We start from the raw sequence: 13036 nt of genomic DNA on the forward strand, positions 1-13036 counted from the left end.
TACCCTAGTCCCAGACCTGTGGAGGTGCCCCTACAAGGCAGGATTTGACTTGCTATGTTACACAGTCACTTACCACCTGCGGACCCCCGGCCCCCTGCCCCCTCCCTCCACTCAGGCCAGTGTGGATTTGTATTAATAAACCACGTGGTCAGGTCTCAGGCTCTCTGTGCTCCAGTAATTTGCACAGGCTCCGCCTCCTCTGCTAGCCCTGATCAGGACCAAGCTCTCTCTTCTTGCCCAGCACCTGGTCTGTGCTATTAGACACTCAAGTTATGTTGAATAATGCACTCAAGGCGAGGGCTTGAACTTTTTAGTCTTTTTAGTACAGCCTTTTGGAGAAAAAATGCACACATGCCTGCAGACTTTGTAATATGCTGATAAAAGCTTCTAGCCCTTATTTCTCCTCGGTAAAACCCATCTTGACCTATTGCTTTCTATTGTCTACCACCTCATCCCAGCCGGGACCCGGTGCGTTAATGGGTGTCACAATTAGCACGTGTTGAGCATTTATTATGTACCAGGCACCACTGAAGATCTTTACATACGTTCACTCAGTAAACCCTCATAACAAGCTTACCCGGTAGAGATTACTACTGACTCCACTTCATAAATGAGAAAAGTCAGCTACAGAGAGAAGAAGTAATCGTTGCAAGGTCATGCAGCTAGTAAGTGGCAGAGCTGTGATTTGAACACTGGCAGTCTGACTGCAGAGCTCGCCCACTCCCCGTTCCTGGCTTTGCCTGTTGCTGGTGGGAGATGAGTTCTTCTTGGACCATTGAGGAGGCCCAGAAAATTGCTTGATTTTACTCTGGCTTGGGGTGGGTTTGCGTGACACTAAGCATGTGGTGGGGGGTGGATCTATAAGTTCCACTGTTATGGGCTGACTTGTGTGCCCCCAAAATTTATTTGTTGAGGTCTTAACCCCAGTATCTCAGAGTCTGACTGTATTTGGAGATATGGTCTTTAAGGAGGTGATTAAGTTAAAATGAGGCCATTCAGGTGGGTCCTAACCCAGTATGACTGGTGTCCTTATAAAGGAGGAATTTTGGACACAGATAGATACAGAGGGGAGACCATGTGAAGACAAGAGAAGATGGATATCCACAAGCCAAGGAGAGATGCCTCAGAAGAAACTAATCCTGCTGACACCTTGATCTTGGTATTCTAGCCTCCAGAATTGTGGGAAAATGCATTTCTATTGTTTAAGCCACCCAGTCTGTGGCAGCTCGAGCAAACTACTACATCCTCCAAAGTAGGTATCTAAGGTGAGACACAGAGACGTCACCCACCAGTGCTTGGGAAACACAATCTGGGCCACACCTTGCTGACACGTGGCTTGCCCCGCAGCCTCTCTCATTTGGGCAGCTGTTGCTTCTCCTTGGAGGAGGAAATAGTCACATGCGGTCATATTTTTACCTTCTGGGCTCTCTGTAACGCATATTCTCTGCCCCTTCCACCTCTACCATCAAAGGCTTCCCTTCCCTTAGCTTGGATTGCTGTACCATTGGTCAGCCTGCCCCTCTTCCTCCCATCTACTTCATCCAAAGCTTTCAGTTAAATCTCTGAAAACACGTATCTGACCATGTAGGTCATGTTCCAGCTCTAAAACCTTCCGTGGCTCCCCATTTCTTGAAGGGAGAAGCCTAGCTCCTCAGCTTGCCCTGATTTACTACACATCAGCACTTAGTGCGATCTGCCACTGCATCCCCTTTCCATACCCATCACTGGAATCCAAGGGAAACTACCGGCTATTCCCTGCTTGTTCCTCCTGCTTTCCTGACCCTATATCTTTGCTCACCCTGTCCCCTCTGCCTAGAATGCCCTTCTCTGCTTTTGCTTGTTTAAGTCCTATTGATTTCCCAAGCACAGCTCAAATTCCACCTCTGCCACAGAGCCTTTGCATCCTACCAATCAGTGTCTCTCTCTTTCTTAAATCCCACTGCACTCTCATGGCTCCTAAGTCCTTTGCACCTTTGCACATTATAGTTATTTATGCATGTGCTCCACCCAACCCCTTCCCACAGCAGACCTCCTTGGAACTTTCTGGAAGGGAGGCAGCATGGTGGTTTAGGAAGGGAAAGGCACGTGGAGCTGGTGAACCTGTGTATTTACCCCTCTCTCAGCCACTTGGTAACCACAGTGGGGTAGGGACCCTCATCTCTGTAGCCTGAGTGGCCAGCATATAGGAGTTAAAAAAAATAATCAGGGAGCAAACGGGCAAATCATCTCATCTCTCTGAGTCTTAGTTTCCTCATCAATTAAATAGGAATGAAATCTACTTCACTTCGCCATTCAGTAGAAACTAACACAACAGTCTAAAACAACTATACCCCAATTTAAAAAAAAAGATACAAAAAAGCATATAAAAATAATGATAATAATACAAGCTTAAAGGATAATATTTGTGAGGAGTAATGGGTAAAGAAGAAATTTCTTTATAAATATTATTTGAGTATTCTACTATAAAACGGACATCTCTATCAAGAAAACCATTCATTTCCTGTAAAGTCCTAATGCTCCACTAGGTTTTCGATTTTGACCCATAATAAGTGCATGATGTGCTCAGTTGCTCTGCTAAGTGCTCTCACATGTTCCCCCATTTAACCTTCCCAATAGCCTTTGGAGGGAGGTGCAGATATTGTCCCCTCGTTACAGAAAACCAGGGCTCCTGACTTGCCCGGGCTGGGTCCGAGCCTTGGACTGAACTGGATTGGAAGGAGAGGAGTGGGAAACTGAGTAGGGATGGGTTAACCGGACAGTGCCTCCAGCTGGGGAGTGGGATGGATTTCCAGGATTTACTGGGACCACGATTCCCCAGCTTGCCTGGACACAGTCTTGCATCTTGGCCTTCATGGGCCTGGCTTGGTGACTGTGAGGGTTTGGAATTTCTGGGCCTGAGCTGGCAGTGGTCTCCCCGAGCCAGGAGTGGGGTAGCTCTGATGAGTAGATAATTAGGACGCTTCTTTCAGCTGAAGATAAAGTCCAGAGCCTCTCTCCAGCCATTATCCTGCCAACCCTAATAGAGCCAGATTGATGGATACAGCACGGAGGGAATTTGGAACATTCTTGTGCACACTATATCACACTCAATAACCGCCCGTGCACAATGTGGGACTTTTATAAGCCATTACAAAATCCATTTTGAAACATCTCTGGGTGCGACAGCCAGCTGCAAAGCATCTGAAGTATCCCTGACATTTGGGCTTTGGTGGAGCTTGTGAAAAGCGAGGACTCCAGAGCAATCGCGCGCATACACACAAGCCAAGAGAACTCGATCGTAAGGGAAACAGATGCTAGCATTACAACCCACTGTACATCTTATACTGTATTTCAGCAAACGCACTAATCCTTCTTGTTAGACAAGAACAGAAACCCCCCAAATGCTTTCCATATGTCCCATTGTCTTCCTGGCTCTTTAATACTATCTCAAAAGCCCCCAACTTAGCGACCTTCATATTAATGCTAAACATATTACGTCAGCTCTAACATTGATATGTTTAATATGAATACAATTAAAGTTGCTTCAACATAATCCTGGTAAGATAAACAGCATTGCTATTATTATAAACATCCCTGCAAGGTCTCTTGTAAAATATTATCAATACTAATAGAAGCACCTCCCACCACCCCGATACTCGGACAAAACAATGCCACTGCCTCCCTATACTAATAACAAATATGTCCAGTGATTTAAACATCGGTGCATCCAACGTAAACACCATTATAGCTAATGTAAAACAGTTACCCAACCAGGCAAATCTTTAACCAGAAAGTTACTGAAGAAAAAGAACAGTTTCCTCGGCAAGAATGCATTACAGCCTGCTGGTGACATTTGCAATAGATTACTTAAGCCCATAAAGAAATGAAAATTGCAGGCCCATTTTGAGCCAGAAATGATGAAATTGGAGAGCCCAGGCTAAGTACAGTATGGCACAGACAGGCTTCTGCCCAGTGTCTGCAGGCCCGGTGTGGCTTGGAATGCAGCCTCCTTGAGTCTTTGTGCAGATGTGGCCTCAGGTACATCGTGTCCTTTAGGTCTTACTTCCAGTCCGAGGTCTCCACACATGAAGGCATGAAGCTAAGGACTGGCCTTTGCCGAGCTTAAGTGCTCCCAAGGGCTGGGGTTGGCTGAGTGTGAGCACGTGGGTGCCTTTCTCTCCACTCATGCTGGTCTCGCCTGGCCAGCGTGGCGTAGGACAGACAGTGCTATGGTTTCTGCCTCAAGCTGTGGAGGTTTTCTTTTTTTCAGATTATGGAGAAGGCCAGGGCTTTAGGGAGGAGACCTAGAGACTTCTGCAGAGTCAAAGAGGGCGTATAAATGCATTCATCTGATTCTTATCTCACCTGGAGCCTCTAAAATAAACAGATGGACCCCCAGACGACAAGCCCTGGCTATGTTCACAACAAGCTCTTGTTCATTCTTGCCTGTTTCCCCCTTTCTATCCAGTTCCATGATTTATTGACTCCTGACATCTTTGCATCTCCTATTTCTGGAAACTTCTCGGGTGTGGTTCCAATGATTCCAGAGTTGTGCTCTCTCTCTCTCTCTCTTTTTTTAATCCGTCAAGCCCACTCCTGATAAATACCCCAACTCTCCAAGCTCTGTTTTACCGGGACTTCCAAAGGATGATTCCAAAAAGAAGCAGCTCAAAACTCCAACTCTCACCCATATGCAGAGGCCTCCACGCTGCACTGTGAGCTGGTGCTCCCGACCTCCCACTCCTCTCAGGGGTCTCCCTAGGAAAGTTTCAAGTGTCCCCAGAATTGTAAGGATCCATTGTGATTCAAAGAAAGGAAAAGGAAATTGCCCAATTATTTCTTCCCCAAATATTTCAGTTGAAATTAGCCACCTCTCCCTTAAATAATTTTCATGAAAAATGTAGGTATTCTTTTCTACTGATGATGGCACTTATCCATTATCAGGGAATTCTCATCCTCCTGGTGTGACCGTGGGGACAACGTCTGTATGTGTCCTTCAAAAACATCACACGCTGGGTATTCGCCTAGCACTTCAAGTCAGCTTAGGATTTCTAATCTCAGGACTATTGACATTGAGGTCAGATAATTATTTTGCTGTGTGTGTGTCGGGGGGCTGTTCTGTGCTTTGTAGCTGTCTCCTCAGCCTCTACCTATTAGACACCAGCAGCATCCTCCCCTCTGTCCCCCCAACCCCGCCCCCTGCCCCAGTTGTAACAAACAAACATGGCCAAATGGCTCCGAGGAAGCAAAATCTCTTTCTCTCTCTCTCTCTCTCTCTTTCACACACACACACACACACACACCCATGGAAAACCACCAAGTCAGCTGAGTGAATCAAAGCATCTGACAAATGAATGAAGGCAAACTCAGATGCAAATTCCTGTTTCCTTACTTACTGCCTGTGTGGTCCTCCTAGGCAAGGAACTTACTCATCTGAGCCTCAGTTTCCCCATTTGTACAGTGGGATCAATGATATCCATGTACCAGGGGTGTGGGAAAGGTCTTATTATGTAAATCCATGATGTCAAATCCATGGCGGATTCTCGTTTGCATCCTAAGCCAAGCATCTCCTCCTTGAATGAGTCCACGGAGGCCCAGAGCACGAACAGGGTGTTCTCACTCCCCCAGAGTGTGGAGAGATGGAGAGCTGGAATTCCATTCCGGCTAAACATCATATTATTAATTCTGGGCAACTCTTTCCTAGAAAAACCCCAAACCATGTAAACACCAGTATAGTTTTCAATTTGTAGTTAGATTAGATGCCAGGAGTGTTGGGTTCCATTTTATTTTATTTTATTTTTTAAATGAAACCTTTACAGTGGATTTGAAAGAAAGCTATTTTCTACCTCTCTGGAGAAGTGTAAGTTTTGGAAAGTGAGTTTCCCTGGAATGTTTTAGCTTCAATCAGGGTGGATGGGGGAAAAAAAAAAAAAAGCAGGTTAAGTCACATGATAGAACTTCTGGACCCAGATTCATCAACTCATTTAGGAAGTGCCCTGTGGAACAAAATATGCTCGGAAAGAAGGCTTTGTGTCATTCTAAAAGCTATTTTATGCCCTTGGAAAAGCAGGTGGGTGTTTATATTCGTACTCTTTTGAGTGTTCTGTTTTAAGTATCAAACACTTGCAAATGTTGTATCTCCAAAGTCACCCGAGGGAAAAAAACCTTCCTGTTCGGGAGGGGAGTGTAATTCTCAACCCTCCACGTCCTCATGTCTGTGCAGTACAGGATCCATACCATTACTGTTACTCTTGGCGTCACTAGCAAAGACTCCTACATCCATTGAGCATCTCCTGGTGGACTCTGGGCATCCAAGGATGAACAGGAACATTTCCCACCCCGAGGGACACATAGCCTGGCAGGGACGGAGAGAGGACAGGCCCAGTGGGAGGACAGACCCTGCTCTTCCTCTTTCCTGTGACAAGGAATTAGGTCTCAGGGGGCTGCCTGGAATGGAGAAATAGTTCTCATTCCTGAAACTCTGGAGACAGCTGAGCTCTGAGCTCCACTGAGGCCCAGGGACCAAGGCACAGAGGTTCCCACCACAGGGGAACCTGAGACCAAACTCCCCATGTACTTGATAGTGCACTTGTAAATGCTGGCAAATCTGCAAGGCTGCTGAGCTGAGCTGAGGGGCTGGCCGGCCCAGAGCCGTTGTCCGGCCCAGGGAAGGGGGCTGGCAGAAGGAGCAGCCCTGGGGGATCAGGCCTCTTCCTGCCCTAGGGCTGGTCTCTTGGAAAGCAATGAAAGGCCCAGCAGGGCTCCTCTGTGACCTCACCTCCCATCCATTCGCAAGTACACCCGTAATCAGTCCACAGATATCTCTTGAGCACTATTCTGTGTTTGGACTAAAGGCCTCACACGGGCTGCCTTCTCTTCTTATTCCAACTGGCCCCAGGTCAGGCCTTCAATCCCCTAATGCCAGTGACCACTATCATGCAGTGGTCTCCTTCATCTTTATCTGCAGCCGAGATCTCCTGGTGGAGCAGCAGGCTGATACATCCACCAGCTTCCTGGAAATCTCTGCTTGGAAACCCGTCAGGCAGTTTACCTCCATCAGGAAGCCCCCTCTGACCCCCAGGAGAGCGAGGGAGGCTCCTTCGCTTCCCATCATACTGGGTCTCCCCCTTCCTGCATCCGCCAGCTCGTCCTGTGGTTCATCTGTTTGCGCATGTCTCCACGTGACTGCGAGCACCTGGGGGAAGGTCCCATGTCGGATCTATTTCTGTCTTCTTAAGGCTTGACCACGAAGGCGCTGAGTGAACTCTTCTGAGGCAAAGCATCTTCGCTGATTAGGACTCTGAAAAGAAGACAGTGCCGTGGGGAGGGATCTCATGTTTGCAAGCGAGTACATGGCCGTGTATGAACTTACGGAAATTTGTGAAATTGAAGTGGTCACACGTGAACACTGACAACTTCCAGCTCCCTGTCTGTGACGAGGAAGCTCACAAAACATGGACTGCATCCTCTCCCTCCATCCCTCCAAATGCCTCTGGGGCATACAGGCCCACAGGAGATGGCTTGCCCAGGAGGCAGAGGGCCCAGGGCGGGACAGGGCCTCTCTGATTTCACGTTTATTACTGCTTAACTACCTCTGCACTTGGCTCAGGATCTAATACAGAACAAGTAGATGAAGGGGGTCAGCGGGCATCGGTGCCGTTTGGGAAGACCATCTCCCAGCCTTGACAGGTGACTGAGAAAGGATATTGAAACTACGAGGGGGATCGTAAGGTGAAAACATAAAGCTCTGAGCCAAGAGCAAAGGCCTGCCCTTGCCCCAGTGGCAGGAAAGGGAGTGTTGATTGACTTGCTTAGATTCCCAAGAGAACTGGTTGGAATTTGACAGCAAGTGAGAGCGATGAGCCTGCAATTCCTGCCAGTTATGCTGGACTCGGAATCGGAACCCACTGGGTAGGGGGGAGAGAAGAGGTCTTTCAAACCAGGCCTTGGCAGAATACCCAGAAAAATTATTTGGAGAGACTCGGTTCCACTTGAGAACTTAACTCCAACCAAGGAGGCCGGGAGTCAGTCTTTGCAAAGCAGAACTCTGGAGGGAAGTGGCTCTCCTGCGTTTGCTCGCCCTCAGCGCCACGCCCCTGCACACAATTACCAGGGGAGCACCACCTATTTGTAACAATGCTTAGGTGCAGGTATGGAGAGAGAGTCTCTAACTAGAATTAGGAAGAGGGCGGAAAGGGTTTTACTAGGAAGATTGAATTCACATTATGGAATGAAAATGAAATCTGTTCCTTTATGACAAACAATTATATCGCATTTGCTATGTGCCAAGAACTCTTCTTAGTGTTTTATGAATCTTGACTCATTTAATATTCAAAACATCTCTGTGAGATATAGACTATCAGTGCCCTCATCTTACAGATGAGGAAACTGAGGAACAGAGAGTTTGAGGTCACCCAGCTTGTAAGTGGCAGAGGCAGGATCTGAGCCCAGGAAATCTGCACCAGCCTCCATGCAGTTAGGCACTGCAGCATGCTTCCTCATTTCCACAAGATACATGTGTGCATAGTATTCAATACATTTCAAAAATGGGGTTTAAATATTTTCTTCCAAATTCCTCCTCAGTTAGGGATTGATAAAAAGTCTTAGCCAGGTAAGCACAGGTGTTTAGCGTTTACACAGGTTGTGTGCGAGTTTTCCTTCTTTGTTGTACAAAGTTGGTTGACCCTTCTCTGTGGACCTCACCATTACACCTGGAGTCTACAGTCCTTTTGTGTTAGGATGGTTATTATTAGCTTTTGAAACTTGGCAGTTTGTTAATCTGCTCACAGATCACTCTAAATACTAGATCAGTTATCAATAGTGTTCCTAAGATGTGTTTTCTCCAGTTACTCTGAAAAATATCTACAACAAATAAGTGATATCATGTAGTATTTGCCTTTCTCTGCCTGACTTGTTTCACTGAGCATAATATTCTCTAGGTCCATCCACATTGCTGCAAAAGGCAGTATTTCATTCTTTTTCATGGCTGAATAATATTCTGTTGTGTATATATATATATATATATATATATATATATATATATTCCACATTTTTTTATCCATTTGTCTGTTGATGGATACTTAGGTTGCTTCCATATCTTGGCTATTGTAAATAGTGCTGCTATGAACATTGGGGTACATGAATCTTTTTGAATTAGCGTTTTTGTTTTTATCCAGATGTATACCCAGGAGTGGGACTGCTGGGTCATATGGTAGTTCTATTTTTAGTTTTTTAAGGAACCTGCATACTGTTTTCCATAGTGGCTGCACCAATTTACATTCCTACCAATTGTGTAAAAGGGTTCCCTTTTCTCTACACCCTCACCAACATTTGTTACATGTAGGTTTTTTGATGAAAGCTATTCAGACAGGTGTGAGGTGATACCTCTTTGTTGCTTTGATTTGCATTTCTCTAATACTTAGCGATGCTGAGCATCTTTTCATGTGCCTGTTAGCCATCTGTATGTCTTCTGTAAAAATACTGAATCACTATGTTGTGCACCTGAAATAATATTATATTGTAAATCAGCTATACTTCCATTAAAAAAAAGCAATATGCAAAAAATCTACTACATGCTAATAAATACTTTCCTCTGTGTTTTCATAACCTTGTCAGTTTATGTTTTTCTCCAGTCACCACACTCCATGTCTGTCTTGCACGTGCTGCGGGTGTGGTGTGAATGATGTCGTGGTTACCTCTGTGCAGCCGCAGCATCTGTGGGTCTGCAGCCCAGTACCTGTGGTGAGCCTGCAGAGGAACAGGTGGATGTGGAGCCAGGGAGAGCTGAGGAGGGGTGGGGACCCACAGGGCACCTCTGTGCCTGTCTGATCACGACTGATTTCTGAGTGACAGCTGCTGCTTCACCTTGGTCTGCCCCATCCCATGCAAGTTCTTTTGGCCCTTTCTCCTGGAACCAAACAGTGAAGGAGATTCTGGGAAACCTAGTTCCAGCTGACCTGAGTTGGCACAGCAGAGTGAAGCACACCACTGTGCCCTTGTAAGATTTTTCCGTCAGCCACATTGGTGACTGCTGTTTTGGAATGAGGTGACACAGAAGTGAATAATCAGAAATCTACTTGTTGAGCAGGACATCTGAGCAAGGGTGGTTGGATGGGTGATTTGAAGAGGGCTCCTTCAGCTAAGATGGCTTGATGTATCCCCCAGACTCCCATCCCTGATGTGGCTAACCCTGAGAGTGGGACCATAACCCTTGAGGTCCACTGGTTAGAATGCCCTTATCTCTGGAAAGTGCTAAAATGAACACTGCCTGGTGAAAGCAGGATATTTTAGTCTCTGTGTTGGGTCTTTGGGTGAGCACCAAGTACCTCCAGATCTTAAATCCAGGTGCCATCCTACAAGGGCTCAAGGGAATGGAGGGCTCAATGTGTGTCCGCTAGAATGTGAGGCTGGTACTTGATTTCCACTGGTGTAGAAATGCTCTGACTGAGACCCCCTTGCTCAGAACAGCTAGAACAGCACGAGAAGCCGACTGTGCCCCTCTGCCGCCATAGGTGTCCACTCTGGGAGCAGGTCTCCTGTTCTTCCTCTCCTGCTTCTCCCTCCTCCCTCCCCATCGCTGTCTTATCCATCCCTCTCCCCGCTGCTTTCTCTCCCTCTCTTTCTACCCAGGTCCTTCCCTGTCTCTCCCCATCTCTGCTTTCATGTGACTCTGCACATTCATACAGAGGTGCTTTCTGCACCGACACTTTCCCTCCACTCTCCTTGGCCATTTGGCTGCATCTCCAGGGTGCCACCAGGCCAGCTGCCAGTGGGAGAGGCAGGAATGAAGACAAGAAGGAGAGACATGTCTGTCAGCCCACTGGAGAGAGACAGAAATTGTCTTGAGAATGGTCTGTATCCTTCTGTGTCATTTTAACCAGAGCAGAACCTGTCTATTAGAGAAGATAACTTTTATCTTGGACACAGGCAGTGAATCAGTTACACACACACACACACACACACACTACTAATCCTAAAAACCAAAACCAAAACAGAGATTCAACATCTCCATCCCCTGGCTAGGAAAAACTACCCTCACATTTGGACTTCTCCCCCTCCTTCTCTTTTTCTGCCTACTGGGTTCAGTTGATGTTCTCTTGGAAGTGAGAATGGCCCTTTGCTGAGCATGAGGCAGGAGGTAGGTTATTCAGGAGGGCTGGTGGCCAGGGTGGTTACTTCAGTCCCCAGTCCTCTTTGCCTGGCACCTGCCATAGAAACTGGCATCGCAAATTTTGCTGGCAATGCACTTGATTCTGTAAGTGTAGATATAGAGCTAGTGAGGTCTGCCTTGCTGCCTGTCTAGCAGGTGAAGTCAGGTGCTTGAGGATTAAATGTGATGACATAAGAGGAAGGCCTGGCGTATTACCTGGCATAGCGGAGAGCTTCAGAAATGCTAGTTTCCTTTCCCTTAACTTGTAGACATAATGAGGAATCGTAACCCTCAAGCTCACGGCATCTTTGAGGTGGGGGGACTGCCCAGCTAAGGCAGAAACCCACCTCCAGTGGTGTGACCCTGAGAGCTACAGGAGTAGACACTGCTTGACCCTCCACTCATGGGGACTCAGGCCCTCACTCCCATTCCACTCATCAGCTGTCATTGCTAGAAGGTATTTTCCTGTCTCATCACTTCTCCCCCAGCCCCACCACCAAACCTCTTTAGTTTTCTAGACCCACATAGAAGAATTCTGTTTGTTTGTCTTTGTGGCAGCCCTTCTGAAATTCGAGGCCACTTTATGTGACTTTTGTTGTCCCTTCTCCAGAGGAGACATACCCAGTGTGCTGAGTCACACTTTAAATGACTCAATTTCCTGACCCCTCACTTTCTTAGGGACTGAAAGGTAACGTGATGCAAAGGAAGTATCGGGCATAGACAGAGCTGCGTGTATGACTCTGGCTAAGTCACTTCTCTGCCTCTGTGTCTCAGTTTTTTCATCTGTCCAATGGGAGTATCAATGAGATAAGCCAAGGGCTGAGCACAGCGCTGGGCCCACAAGACATTAGTAATCATTGCTTTCCTGATCGTGCTCTTCTGGATGATTTGCACGGATGATTTGCCCACTTCACTCTCAAAGCGTGACTTGGAAGTGAAAGCGGCCACTTCCAGGGAGCCTACGTTAGATCCAGTAGTGGATACCACTTGCCTCTGTCATTTTGGAGATATTACTCTAATAACAAGCACTCCAGGCAGCACTGGTTTGCGGCAACATAGGACACCCTCTCCCAGCCCCAAGCTGGGTGGGGAGTATACGTGATCTTTGAATCATTTTGTGTAAATTGAAATTTCTCTTTCGGTTAGACAGTTCTGTTCACCTCAGAACATAATATTCCAACACAGTCTGCACCCACCATTCCCTTCTTCCTTCTTGAAGCAGCTCGGGTGGGGCTGGGAGATCACCAGTGTTTGTATGGCAACCAGGATTGCAGACAAGCTGCTGGTTCATGCTCTTCTCCTGGGAAGGCAAAGGGTGCTTAATTCTATTAACTCAAACAGAGGACAAATTTCAGACTTGAAAATATGATCAGTAGACAGTAGACAAATCACAACCACAAATGAAAACAATAACTGCCAAAGGTAACACAATTATCCTTTTCCAAGCTCTCCTTTCATATTCATTTGTGCTTGTACACTGTTTTAGCACCTGTGAGTGTTTGCCAGGTGGTAGCATGTGCCAGGGGTTTAAGAAAGAAAAGATCACAGAAAAATTTAGCATTGAGAAGACTCTGTCATTGGCTTCATTGTCTCTGTAGTTGGAGAAAAGGTGTCAGAGATTCAGCTGTAGCTCCCGAGTACCTTGGTCCCTTGAGGAATGCCAGTTCACTGGAAAAAGTGAGTACCTTCTCATCAAAGAGATCCATGCAAGTTCTTCTAAGAAGTGATGCTTAGACCCTTAAAGAAAGAAGCAACCCAGGCTTCCCTGGTGGCACAGTGGTTGAGAGTCCGCCTGCCGATGCAGGGGACACGGGTTCGTGCCCCAGTCTGGGAAGATCCCACATGCCGCGGAGCGGCTGGGCACATGAGCCATGGCCACTGAGCCAAGAAGGAAGTACCTCTCTCCAA

The sequence above is a fragment of the Hyperoodon ampullatus genome (assembly GCF_949752795.1).
Source record: "Hyperoodon ampullatus genome assembly, chromosome: 6".
NCBI classification, from domain to species: domain Eukaryota; kingdom Metazoa; phylum Chordata; class Mammalia; order Artiodactyla; family Ziphiidae; genus Hyperoodon; species Hyperoodon ampullatus.